Source organism: Callospermophilus lateralis, chromosome 1 (genome assembly GCF_048772815.1).
Source record: "Callospermophilus lateralis isolate mCalLat2 chromosome 1, mCalLat2.hap1, whole genome shotgun sequence".
Taxonomy (NCBI): domain Eukaryota; kingdom Metazoa; phylum Chordata; class Mammalia; order Rodentia; family Sciuridae; genus Callospermophilus; species Callospermophilus lateralis.
In genome coordinates this window covers 145,920,259-145,932,840 of record NC_135305.1, presented here as the reverse complement: position 1 = coordinate 145,932,840, position 12,582 = coordinate 145,920,259, and the positions used below count along the sequence as shown (strand labels likewise).

General features: G+C 39.1%; 1 protein-coding gene and 1 non-coding gene across 3 annotated transcripts in view; one reads left to right on the top strand and one right to left on the bottom strand.

Moving 5' to 3' along the window:
* Coro1c (coronin 1C) overlaps positions 1-12,582 on the bottom strand; it is an 83,045-nt gene that overhangs the window by 59,489 nt on the left and 10,974 nt on the right. The gene's annotated exons all lie outside the window — the stretch shown is intronic.
* Positions 7,827-7,949, top strand: LOC143638608 (small nucleolar RNA SNORA40). The gene has a single exon (XR_013154625.1). It is a non-coding gene; the product is annotated as a small nucleolar RNA SNORA40 (small nucleolar RNA).

The window sequence follows — 12,582 nt, the reverse complement described above, 5'->3', positions numbered from 1 at the left end:
GAACTAAAATAAGGTTTAGGGTCCTATAACAATATGAAGCTTAGGCATCTATAGATATTTCTTCTTTCACCAGAACTGTTATGGTTTAGATCCAAAATGTATCCTAATGGCAATGTGCTAAAGGCTTGGTCACCTGCCAGTAGCACCTGCTCCTGGGAAGCACTACAACCTTTAGGTGGTAGTGTCTAGTGGAAGGAAGTGATCAATGGGGCAGGCTCTTGAAGGGGATGCTAGGACCCAGACCCCTTCCCAGCTGTCATGAAGTCAGCAGCTTTGCACCACCATGCACTCCTCACTGACATGTTCTGCCTCACCACAGGCACATAGGCCCAGGGCCAAGAAATGAAATAAATCTTTCTGCATCATAAGCTAAGTATCTCAGGTATTTTGTCACAGCAATGGAAAACGGGCTGATATAGGGACTAACATAATCCACATACCCCTAATAAAACACACACACTGAGAACCAAATTAATTATTCACATCCACAGGGTTATACAAATAACACATATACTCAGATGTAATGATGAGTTCTGGCCCCTACTCTCATGGCGCTCCCAGTCAGTGGAGAAACATCATTATCAAGTATTCACACAAATGTCAATGTGCTGCTGAAACAAGTTTTGGGATGAAGAAGTACCCAAGGGATCAGAAACAAAAATCAGGGGAACAGAATTAGCTCAGAGAAGTGATACTTAAGATGAAAACAAAGAATGAGTAGAAGTTAATTGGTCAAGTGGAGTGTGGTGGTGCATGCCTGTAATTCCAGCGACTCTGGAAGGTGAGGCAGGAGGACTGCAAATTTGAGGCAGCCTCACAACTTAGGGAGTCCACAATCAATTTAGTGAGATCCTGTCTCAAAATAAAAAATATAAAAAGGGCTGGGATGTGGCTTAGTGGTTAAGAGCCCCTGGGTTCAATCCCTAGTACAAAATTTTAAAAAGTTAATTGGCCAAAAAGAGTCTTTATCAAGAGCAAGCACTAGCTGACTGTAGTGCTGCACACCTGTAATCCCAGCTACAACAGAAGCTGAGGCAAAAAGATTGTAAGTTTGAGGCTAGCCTGACAACTTAGCAATATTATGTCTCAAAATACAAGGAGCTAGGGATGTAGCTCAGTGACACAGCTTGCCTAACATGCACAAGGCCCTGGATTCAACCCCCAATATTGGAAGGGGGCAGGTGCGGGGCAGTGAGGGTGGGGGGGGAAGCAAGTACACTATTCAGAACCTGGACTATTAAACAAAGCCTAGAAGAGGCTGTAACCCCAATGACGAAGATGAGCAAGGCTGGGAAGTCAGTCATTCTGGATCACACAGGGTCCTCTAGGCCATGTTTGAATCTTATTTTTACCTGCAAAATGTTGGAAGCCATAGAAAATTGTTTAAATGTGAGTGGCAGAATCAGATTTACATTTAAAAAGATCTCTTCAAAAGCAAGTATAGAATGGATGTGTAGGTTGGGAGCCTCTAAAAGGATTCTGGAAAGTCAGTGCACTCATCCAGGCCATAAGTGACAGTCCTGATGGAAACAGAGACAAATAGATGGAATCAAAAGACTTGACATCAACTGAATTTAAAACTGTTTTAGATATGAGGACACAACTACAGAAGCACTAAATTTTGACTTGTGCAAGATAGTGGTAGTGCTTTCCCTGAGCTCTCTGGTGTTAAAGAAAACTTACCACCTCTTAGCAGCAGCTCCAAAGAGCCTTCTCATTACAAGTAGGGCATCCAAAAAGAGTAAAATCGAAGTAAAAATGTTTTTAAATATATATATTTATATACATATAATCCCAGCAATTTAGGAGGCTAAGGCAGAAAGATCACAAATTTGAGGCCAGCCTCAGTAACTTAGTGAGACTCTCAGCAATTTAGCAAGACACTGTCTCAAAATTAAATTAAAAAGGCACAGGGACAGAGGTCAATGGTAAAGTGTCCCTGAGTTAAATCCCCCAGTATCACAAAATAAAGTTACCTTTTCAGATTAAAAACTGGATCCAGGGCTGGGGATGTGGCTCAAGCGGTAATGAGCTCGCCTGGCATGCGCAGGGCGCTGGGTTCGATCCTCAGCACCACATAAAAATAAAATAAAGATGTTGTATCCACTGAAAACTAAAAAATAAATATTAAAAAATTCTCTCCAATAACAACAACAACAAAAAAAAAACTGGATCCAGCAGCTGGAGGTGTAGCTTAGTGGTATAGTGCTTGCCCAGCCTGCACAGGCTCCAGGTTCAATTGCCAATACCCACCCCCAACCCAAAAATGTGCCTGCACACACACAAATTACAGTACTCTTCCCACAAAGTATCAATCTGGAACTTAAAGGAAAACATATTATAGGGCTGGGTTTGTGGCTCAAAGGTAGAGTGCTCAGCTAGCATGCATGAGGCAGCGGGTTCGATCCCCAGCACCACATAAAAATAAAGATGTGGGGCTGGGGATGTGGCTTAAGCGGTAGTGTGCTCGTCTGGCATGCGTGCGACCCGGGTTCGATCCTCAGCACCACATACAAAGATGTTGTGTCTGCCGATAACTAAAAAATAAATATTAGAAAAAAAATTCTCTCTCTCTCTTTAAAAAAAAAAAAAAAAAAAAAGGATGTGGTGTCCACCTATAACTAAAAAATAAGTATATTTTTTTAAAAAATAAAAACATATTATGCATGCTTCTTGAAAAGAAATAATAACTGTTTAAAATAAAAATCTATTTCTGGAATTTTCAGACATCCTATAGAAACAAGAAAGTATACCTCTTACAATCTTATCATTGCACCTTAAGAAAAATGTTTTGTCTGCCTGATCCTTTTTAGTAAAATTACAAATTATTTCCTTATCAGTTCACCTCTAAAGGAGGGTGAGGAAGATGACAAAAAATACAATCTGGTATGCTCAGAAACCTTAAGAAAGTAACTCACTGGGGAAAAAATAGTTACTAACAAACAAACACTTTATTACCACCAAGTGCTTTAGAAGGCCTCCTCTTTCAGAAGAAAACACCACACATTCAATTTCCAATAAAATGAAAATATCCCTTGGGAAATGGAAACAAATAAAGCCCAATTTCAGAAGGAAACTTTTGGGCCAAGTACTCTTGGAGAGACAATTCAATTACAAGAAAACTTACAGCCTTAGCTGGTAAAACTGTAAGGCTAATTATCCAAAATCCACTTTCCTTCCAAGCTATACCAAGACTTGCAAAGAAAATCATAACCCTGAATGCTCTCTGTTAATTACTAAATAGCACCTAAGAGAAAAATTCTCTATGCCTCAAATGAAAGTAGGAAGAATCATTTTTAAATAATATTGAGTAGAAGGCCAACAGAAAGATCAAGAGCTTCCCATCTCTAATATTCTTTCTAAATAACCACACAGCAAGCCGGGCATGGTGGCACAAGCCTGTAATCCCAGCGGCACGGGAGGCTGAGACAGGAGGATCTCAAGTTCAAAGCCAGTCTCAGCAAAAGTGAGGCACTGAGGCTGGTATCGTGGCTCAGCAAAAGAACGCTAGCCTGGTGCATGCAAGGCCCTGGATTCGATTCTCAGCACCACATAAAAATAAAATAAATAAAAATAAAGGCATTGTGTACAACTAAAAGAAATAAATATTAAAAAAAAAAAAAAGCGAGGCACTAAGCAACTCAGTCAAGACCCTGTCTCTAAATAAAATGCAAAAAGGGCTGGGGATGTGGCTCAGTGGTCCAATGCCCCTGAGTTCAATCCTCAGCACCCCCACCCCCAAAAAACTACATAGCCTGACGTAGTGGGGCACATCTGTAATCCCAGCAACTCAGGAGTCTGAGGCAGAAGGATCACAAGTTTGAGGTCAGCCTCAGCAACTCTGTCAGACTCTGTCTCAAAAAATACATATATGATGGGCTGAGAACATAGCTCAGTTATAGAATGCCCCTGGATTCAATCCCCAGTATAGGAAAATAACAAAAACATACATTTATGGTTTGTAATACTCTCTAAAAGCTGCCAGAAATAACACACATAATAATGAACAATTCATTTTGTTACTGTTTATAATATCACCAATACCATATAAACCAAAACTTATAGATTTTCAAATTTAAATACATGTAAGTGAACTCTTAAATGTTGAGGTCATTTAACCAATGAAATAGTACAGAATTCATCCTGTAACTTATTCAATCTTTGTCAGATTCTCAAGTAAAATAAATCTCAAGCAAATTAAATACTTGGAGCTCCAGGAGTCCCCATAATGCCCTAAGACCTGCCCTATGATACCTTTGGGGCTGGGCCAGAAGCCCTCACATGTTCACCCTAAACAAACCTCTACAACCTCCTCCAGGGACAATGTGACTTAATGACATTTTCTAGGCAGTCAGTGTGTCAAAGGATGAGAACTAAAGGAGAAAGACAATTAAGGGAAAATCAGTTTTTAATGGCTATCTCGACTCCATCTTGATATAAACTATGATTCTTACAATATCTATTTTGACAGATTTTTTAGATGAAAACAAGTCTCCGCTAGGAAGGTACCTGTTTCTTTAAAAAAAAAAAAAAAAGTGGCACATATACACGATGGAATATTACTCAGCACTAAAAAATAATAAAATCATGGCATCTGCAGGGAAATGGATGGCATTAGAGCAGATTATGCTAGTAAAGTTATTAGCCAATCCCCAAAAAAACAAATGCCGAATGTCTTCTCTGATATAAGCGGGGGGGGGGGCTCAAAATGGAGAAGAGAGGAAGAGCACGGGAAGAAGATTACCTCTACATAGGGAAGAGGGGTGGGAAGGAAAGGGAGGGAGAAAGAGAATTGCATGGATGGTGGAAGGAGACCCTCATTGTTATACAAAATACACATATAAAGATGTGAGGGGAAAAAAAAAAGAATAGCGCTACCCTAGATTAGGTAGAGAGAAGTGATGGGAGGGGAGGGGAGGGGTTGGGGAGATAGGAAGGATAGTAGAATGAAACAGACATTATTATTACTGTGTGTATATATGTGAATGCATGACCAATGTCATTCTGCAACCTGTATACTCAGAAAAATGAGACATTGTATCCCATGTGATTCAAAAGTATGATATATCAAGGTCATTGTACTGTCACATGTCACTAATTAAAACAAATTTTTAAAAAATTCTTTTTAAAGTCAAACTTGCTAACTAGTGCTACAAAACAGGGCCAAAAGAAACCCATGCTGCCACTATAAGTAAATTTGCAATAAAGCACCAAAATGTATTGTCACTGTGCTTTTCATTAGAATGTTTCAATAAATTAAGGTATCCTGGAAGGCTGGTGTGATAGCACATTTCGACAAAGAATATATACAAATGTTCAATAAGCATGTGAAAATAAAAGACATCACTAGTCATTTCAAATACAAAAATCAAAACCACAATGAGGAACCACTTCACACCACCAGAATGGTGAAAATCAAAGACAGAAAATAACAAGGATGGAAAGAATATAAAAAAATTAGAACGGGCTGGGGATGTGGCTCAAGCGGTAGCTGGCTCGCTTGGCATGCGTGCGGCCTGGGTTCGACCCTCAGCACCCACATACAAAGCAAAGATGTGGTGCCCGCCGATAACTAAAAAATAAATATTAAAATTCTCTCTCTCTCTCTCTCTCTCCCTCTCTCACTCTCTCTTTAAAAAAAAAAAAAATTAGAACACTTTAACATCGCTAGTGGGAATGTAAAATGATGCAGCTGCTTTGAAAAATAGCAGTTTCTCAAACACAGAACTACAATTTGGCGTGGTGGCATATACCTATAGTCCCAGCAATCAGGAGGCTGAGGCACGTCAGAGGCCATGTCACTGGCCAGTCTCAGCAACTTAACAAAACCCTGCCTCAAAATTTTTAAAAAGTGGGGCACAGTGGCTCAGAGTAGTAACCAAGCAAATTGGGAGGCTGAGGCAGAAAGACCACAAGTTTACAGTCAGCCTCAGCAACACAGCAAGGCCTACGACAACACAATATAAAAATTATTAAAAAGGACTGGGGGGCGCTGGGGGTGTAGCTCACTTGGTAGAGTACTTGTCTCGTAAGCACGAGGCCATGGGTTCAATCCCCAGCACCAAAAAAAAAAAGGCTGGGGGGTTGGGGCTGGGGCTCAGTGGCAGAGCACTTGCTCGCATTTGTGAGGCCCTGGGTTCGATTCTCAGCACCACATACAAATAAACTAGGGTCAATCTCCAGCATTGCAAAAACAAATAAAATATACGTACGAGCTGGGGCTGGGGCTGAGTGGTAGAGCACTCGCCTAGCATGTGCCAGGCACTGGGTTTGATCGTAGCACCACATAAAAATAAATAAAAATAAAGGTATTGTGTACAACTACAACCAAAAAAAAATTTTAATTGTAATTGTCATTTTTAAATATGTTAACAAAGTGTTTGTGTGTATATGTACGTATATCTTTTTTTAAAGTATTTTTTGTCATAATTTAATAAACGTTTACAATTAGTATTCCTTCTACACCCACAGAAAATTACTTCTTTATTCATTTTACCTTCTACAAAAATAGGAACATTGATAGTCTCTATAACAAGTATACCATGCAAAAGTGAAATTTAATTATTCAACTAACATTTATTGAGCACCAACTGTGCACCAGGTAGGATGCTAGGAACTGGAAGCACAAATATATATATATAAAGATATCTTTGGGCTGGGGCTATATCTCAGCAGTAGAGAGCTCATCTAGCACGAGCAGGGCCCTGGGTTCGAACCTCAGCACCACATAAAAATAAATCAATAAAGGCATTGTGTCCAACTACAACTAAAAAATAAACACTAAAAAAAAAAAAGACATCTGGGGCTGGGGATGTGGCTCAAGTGGTAGCACGCTGCCCTGGCATGCTTGAGGCACTGGGTTCAATCCTCAGCACCACATAAAAATAAAGATATTGTGTCCACCTAAAACCAAAAAATAAATAAATAAAAGATATCTTTGACTTTAAGGTACATAAAACATAGCAGTACTGGTATTCACACTCACAAACTAGAAAATAACTATTCATACTCCACTTATTGTTAATTTCTACTCATTTAATCCAAAAAATAATTAGTACTGACATAGAAATCATCAACATTTCTATCTACCGCTGTTAATTCCATATCCAAACTATATTTACACCTTACTCAAACATATCCCATAACTGTATATCCTATTATCACAGCATTCCACAGCCTGGGCCTTCCTGCCCACTCATCTTGCACTGTTCTAGGCACACCCTAAGGTGTGCTCTCAGATCCTACAGACAACGACTCTCCAACACCTGTGCCCTAGATTCCAACAGGACTCAGTCCATACCAAAGAAATCAGCATCAAAGAGCTATCCATGGGGTCAGGCATGTAGCTCAGCAGCAAAGTGTCTGCCTAGCACACACAAGGATCTAGATTCAGACCCCAACACCAAAAAAAAAAAAAAAAAAGAAGAAGAAGAATTGATAGCTAGAGGAAGCTTGTCATATATTTTCCAACCTTTAACACATTCTTTACATTCTTTAAGTAAATCAAGCTGGATGTGGTATCACAAGCCTATAACCCAGCTACTAGGAAGGCTGAAGCAGGAGGACAACAAATGAGGTTAGTCCTTGGCGCTTAGCAAGACTATACCTCAAAATATAATAAAATAAAATAAAAGGAGATAATGATGTAGCTCACTGGCAGAGCACTTGCCTCACATGTACGGGTCCTGGATTCTATCCCTAATACCACAAAAATAAATAAATAAATAAATAAATAAATAAATAAATAAATAAATAAATAAATAAATGTAAAGCAAAACATTAAGCTTGCAAACTTTAGTGAAGCTAAGGCATCCTGGGCAATTCAGTGAGACTGTCTCAAAATCAAATGGACAAAGACTTACATAGACAAGTTCAAAAAATAAATCCTCTTTTGCAACCCAGAACTCTGTTGTTCAATATGAGTTCTGATACACATAAGCAGGAATATTATACTAAGAAAAAAATAGTCAAATGAAAATACCTGGGGATGAGGTCAGTGGTAGAGCACCCCTAGGTTCAATCCCCAGAACTGAAAACGTTCAAAATTCAAAAAAAGAATTCTTGGAAACCAAGTAATCCAAAAACTCTTCACAGAGGCAATAACAAGAGATGATATTATTATTATTATTAATTTATTTATTTCCTAATGGTTTGATGGTTTGACAAAAGTGACTTTTGGGTAAGAGTTGATAAAAGAACAATACAAAGAGATCAGGGCCACTGTAAGCTGATCTAACTTACAATCTCTACCTTATCTTGATCCACTTCCCAAAGGTCACAGAAACAAGCCAATTTGCCTTTCAAGCCATGGTTCCCAAATGAAAAAAAAAAAGGGGGGGGGGGGGATTGTGCTAAAAAACTTTATCAGATTCACTTCTTTAATTATTATATATATATATATTTTTTTTTTTGGTGTGTTTGTGTGTGTGTGTGTGTGTGTGTGTGTGTGTAGAGGGATCAAATCTAGAGCTTGTGCATGCTAGGTACAGATTCATCACTCTTTCAAAGGTTAACCAGAAGAATTTTTCAAAAGCAGTCAGGGCTTCTTCCTGATTCCAGTATCCTGCCTGAGCTTGGCCTGACCAGACACGCCTCCCCTCAACTCTCCCCTTGAAACCTTGTTACACTGACTGACTACAAAAGGTTCAGAGAGACACTTCATCAGTGAGGAAGCCCCTTTAAAAAATATTAATATTGTACCTCTAAAAGAGTTAAAGATATGAGTGAAAGCACACGAAGCCCACTATCCTAATATTGCACAGCTGTGATCATCTAGTAATAACTGTGATCATCTATGAATACATTAGTGGAAATGAATTTGAGTCATTTGCTTGGCTACAACCACTTAAAAATCAGTCAGACCCAGGGAGAAGGAGCTTCAAAAATAGAAATGAAGGAATACAAGTTCACATGAAGCCTCGGAATACTGCCTGGCCTACAGGCAGGGATGCATGCCATTTGGGGGTGGAATAAGGTTCCTTACTTCTCTTTAACAAGACTCTCAGCTCAAGCTCAAGATCTAGAACTCCACTATCATCAAAAACAATTTAAAAGCTGTTCTGTTAGTTAAACAGATTCTTTCAGTCTAGGCTGGGAGCCCACACTTATAATACTGAATCTATACAAAAAAACACCATGTGTATTCCAAATAACTGAGTTAGTCTCCGGAACACAATCCAGTCCCGAGTTGGGGACTGAATGTATACACTGCCTTTAAAATACACTGCGTCTGGGATCTCAGTCATTCACTTTCAGAGAACCACACAGGGCAGCTACCCTTCGCAGGTACAAAAGACCATTAGTTTCACCTGACAACGTAGTTCAGCCCATCGATTCAAGACATCTCTACACTGCATAAAATTAAAGTGGCATCTTGGGAAAGGGAAAAAGGTTCCAATTTACCTTTTCCTGCAGTAGCACTATAAAGCAGCAGTGGCCCACATAAGAGGGAGCCTAAAGGACAGTTACTCTACTTCTAAAATAGACAACACTATCTTATTAAAATCACCCCAAAGACCTGCGGTCAGCCCTCACTGGCTTTAGTCTCTCTCTCGGTTGCCAAGAAAAACTAGGATGACAATGTTAAGCTAAAGATACTACTAACCACAAAGCTAATTCACCATCTAGCTTGTAAAGTGACTCGTCTCCTAATAAATCCCTCTGCTTAAAAGAGATGACAGCTCAAGTTAACATGTGTTCCTCAGTCACCACTCTGACAGCAAGTGAGCTTTCACATTAAGAAGTTAGTCTTGATTCTTTAAGTTCCTAAGAATGAAAGGAATTCGAATCTTTAACTAGGAAAGAATGCTTGACCCTTATGAAAAGGAATTTAAGTATCTTTCATGTGAAATAAGCAAATAATGGTGATTAAACATTTGTTATATGGAGGGAGAACTTGTGAATTTTGTCAAGCATATCAAGAGTGGAAAATACACCCCAAAGACTTCACTCTCCAACACTTCCTTCCTCCTCATGTGTGACTACTATGGCTTCTCAGGAAACTATAAAACTATAGCTTTTTTTCATCTAGGATTAAGACTTAGCAGTTGTTGGCATGTGAGACCCATGCTCAATTCCATAATGGGGCAAGAAAGACTCTTACAAACTATCATGTGACCAGACTTGCAGTCTATCCTGGTTCCCCAGAAATAGAACCACCATACAATGATCAATTCTGCTAATCCTAAATGGTTATCTTCATGCTTGTTAACATCTGTGTCATTTTAGCCAGGCACCGTGGGGCACACCTATTATCCCAGCAGCTCAGGAAGCTGAGGCAGGAGGATTTCGAGTTCAAAGCCAGCCTCAGCAATTTAGCAAGGCACTAAGCAACTCAGTGAGACCCTGTCTCTAAATAAAATATTTTTTAAAAAGGCTGAGGATATGGCTCAGTGGTTATGCTCCTCTGAGTTGAATTCCTGTACAAAAAAAAAAAAAAATCTTTGTAATTTCAGTATTGGACTTGCTTGTATTGTTCCTATTCAAACTTAGCATTTTCATATACAGTTAACCTAATGCAGAATTTCCTGGAAAGATACAAAACAAAGGTACTTTTGCAACATTAACTGGCCTCTGAAAAACCCAAGACAAATCCTTATAATCACTGCTTATTAATGGTCAAATTATAAGACTGAGAAAATAAAAAATAGTTATAAAATACTATTAAAACACCAGGAACGGTGGCATGACCTATAGTCCCAGCTACTTGGGAGGCTGAGGCTAAAGGATTGCTTGAGCTCAGGAGTTCCATACCAGACTGGGCAACACAGCAAGACGCCATGCCCTGCAGCCCCCTGCAAAATTACATAAATACTAGCAAGGAACCTTATATTACTAGGAAATCAAGTCTGCCAAAGGCTTATCCAAGAGATTCCCTGTATTTAAGTTTCTCAAAAATACACCTAAAAATCCTTTTGAAAACCTAGAACCCTCTTCATAGCTTAATATATGTGCAACCTAAAAAAGTGGGTCAAAATATTACAGATATTTGCTACCAACTGTGATGAAGAAATAAAAAAATAAGACCTGAAAGTAGTCTCAAGTCTGACAAGGGACCATGGCAAAAGGTTAAGAGAACAGAATAGAACTGTGACACTGGGACAAAGACTAAAAATGGAAAGGCATGACTGAGTCACATTGTAAAAATGAAAAAATAAAAAAAAATTTTGTAAACTCCACACTATCCAACAAATCCACCTTACCAATAAGGGAAATGAATTCATGTTAACATGGAAGGAGACTGAGGGGTGAGGAAGGAAGGGACATTTTGGTTTCCGATCTTGGGCAAGTCTGTCAAACTCCTGTAACTATAGACCCCGTCTGTAAAACCAGGAGTCAACCAGCACACCATTCCCTTCTCTGGCTGTGAGTCAGAGTCACTAGGGACTCAAGCCCAAGCCCTGGCAGCTGTCCTCACAAAGGCCCACAGCTGATCCTCACAAGCAGCTAAGAATGAGGACTTCTGGACCTGAGAAACAATCTCCCAAGTTTCCCGAAAAAGATACATTCTTTTAAAAAGTGGTGAGACTGGGGCTGGGGATGTGGCTCAAGCGGTAGCGCGCTCGCCTGGCACGTGTGCGGCCCGGGTTCGATCCTCAGCACCACGTACAGACAAAGATGTTGTGTCCACCCAAAATTAAAAAAAATAAATAAATATTTAAAAAAATAAAAAAAAAAAAAAGTGGTGAGACTGTGAGATACTGGTGCTAAATATAATCCATTATTTGTAATTTTAAAAAATTAGATAATTACATGACAAAGGGAAAAATAAATGTGTATTATGATATTACTGCTTTAAATCACACAATATATAAGCCTCCTGCTTCCATTTATAATCCAGTTTCTCTCTCAATCTGATCATTTCATTATTTTGACCTCATTTCTCATTACCACAGCAAACAAAAGGAACCTGTTTTTGTTATTAATTTAAGATGCAAATGACTGGCCTAATTTAACATCTCATGGAACTATGGGGGCTCTTTTCCCACACAGAATGTTACACTTTCTCACAATAAACTGCCAGTCACTTTATAACCAGATAAGCACATCTAGACAGCTGTGCAATCTCCTTCCAAACTCTAAAAAGATCAAACTTTTGCCAGTAACTAAACCTCTTTCCTTAAACTAGATGGACAGGCAGGCAGGCGGAATGAATGCAAGCACAAGACCTGAATAAGGGAAGATGTTTTGAATAGACATTTCCAATTCAGACAGACGTAAAAATACTGCTTCATTTTTATCACTACTTTACCCGCCTAAAATTATACATTTCTCCCCCCTCTTCAGTGATTCCACTTTGATTCAAAGTCTAAATTTTCAGGTGGGAGGGGAATTCACACCTTAACAGCTTAACATCAGAAATAAAACATTAAACTTCTCCTATTTGATTCTCCACAATTCCATTCCTTAACAAATATGTAAGAGTGAGGACCAGCAGGGCAGTGCACATGTCTATAATCCCAGTAGCTCAGGGACCTGAAGCAGGAGGATCACAAGTTCAAAGCCAGCTTCAGCAAAAGCAAGGCAGATAAACAACTCAGTGACACCCTTTCTCTAAATAAAATATAACATAGGGCTGGGGAT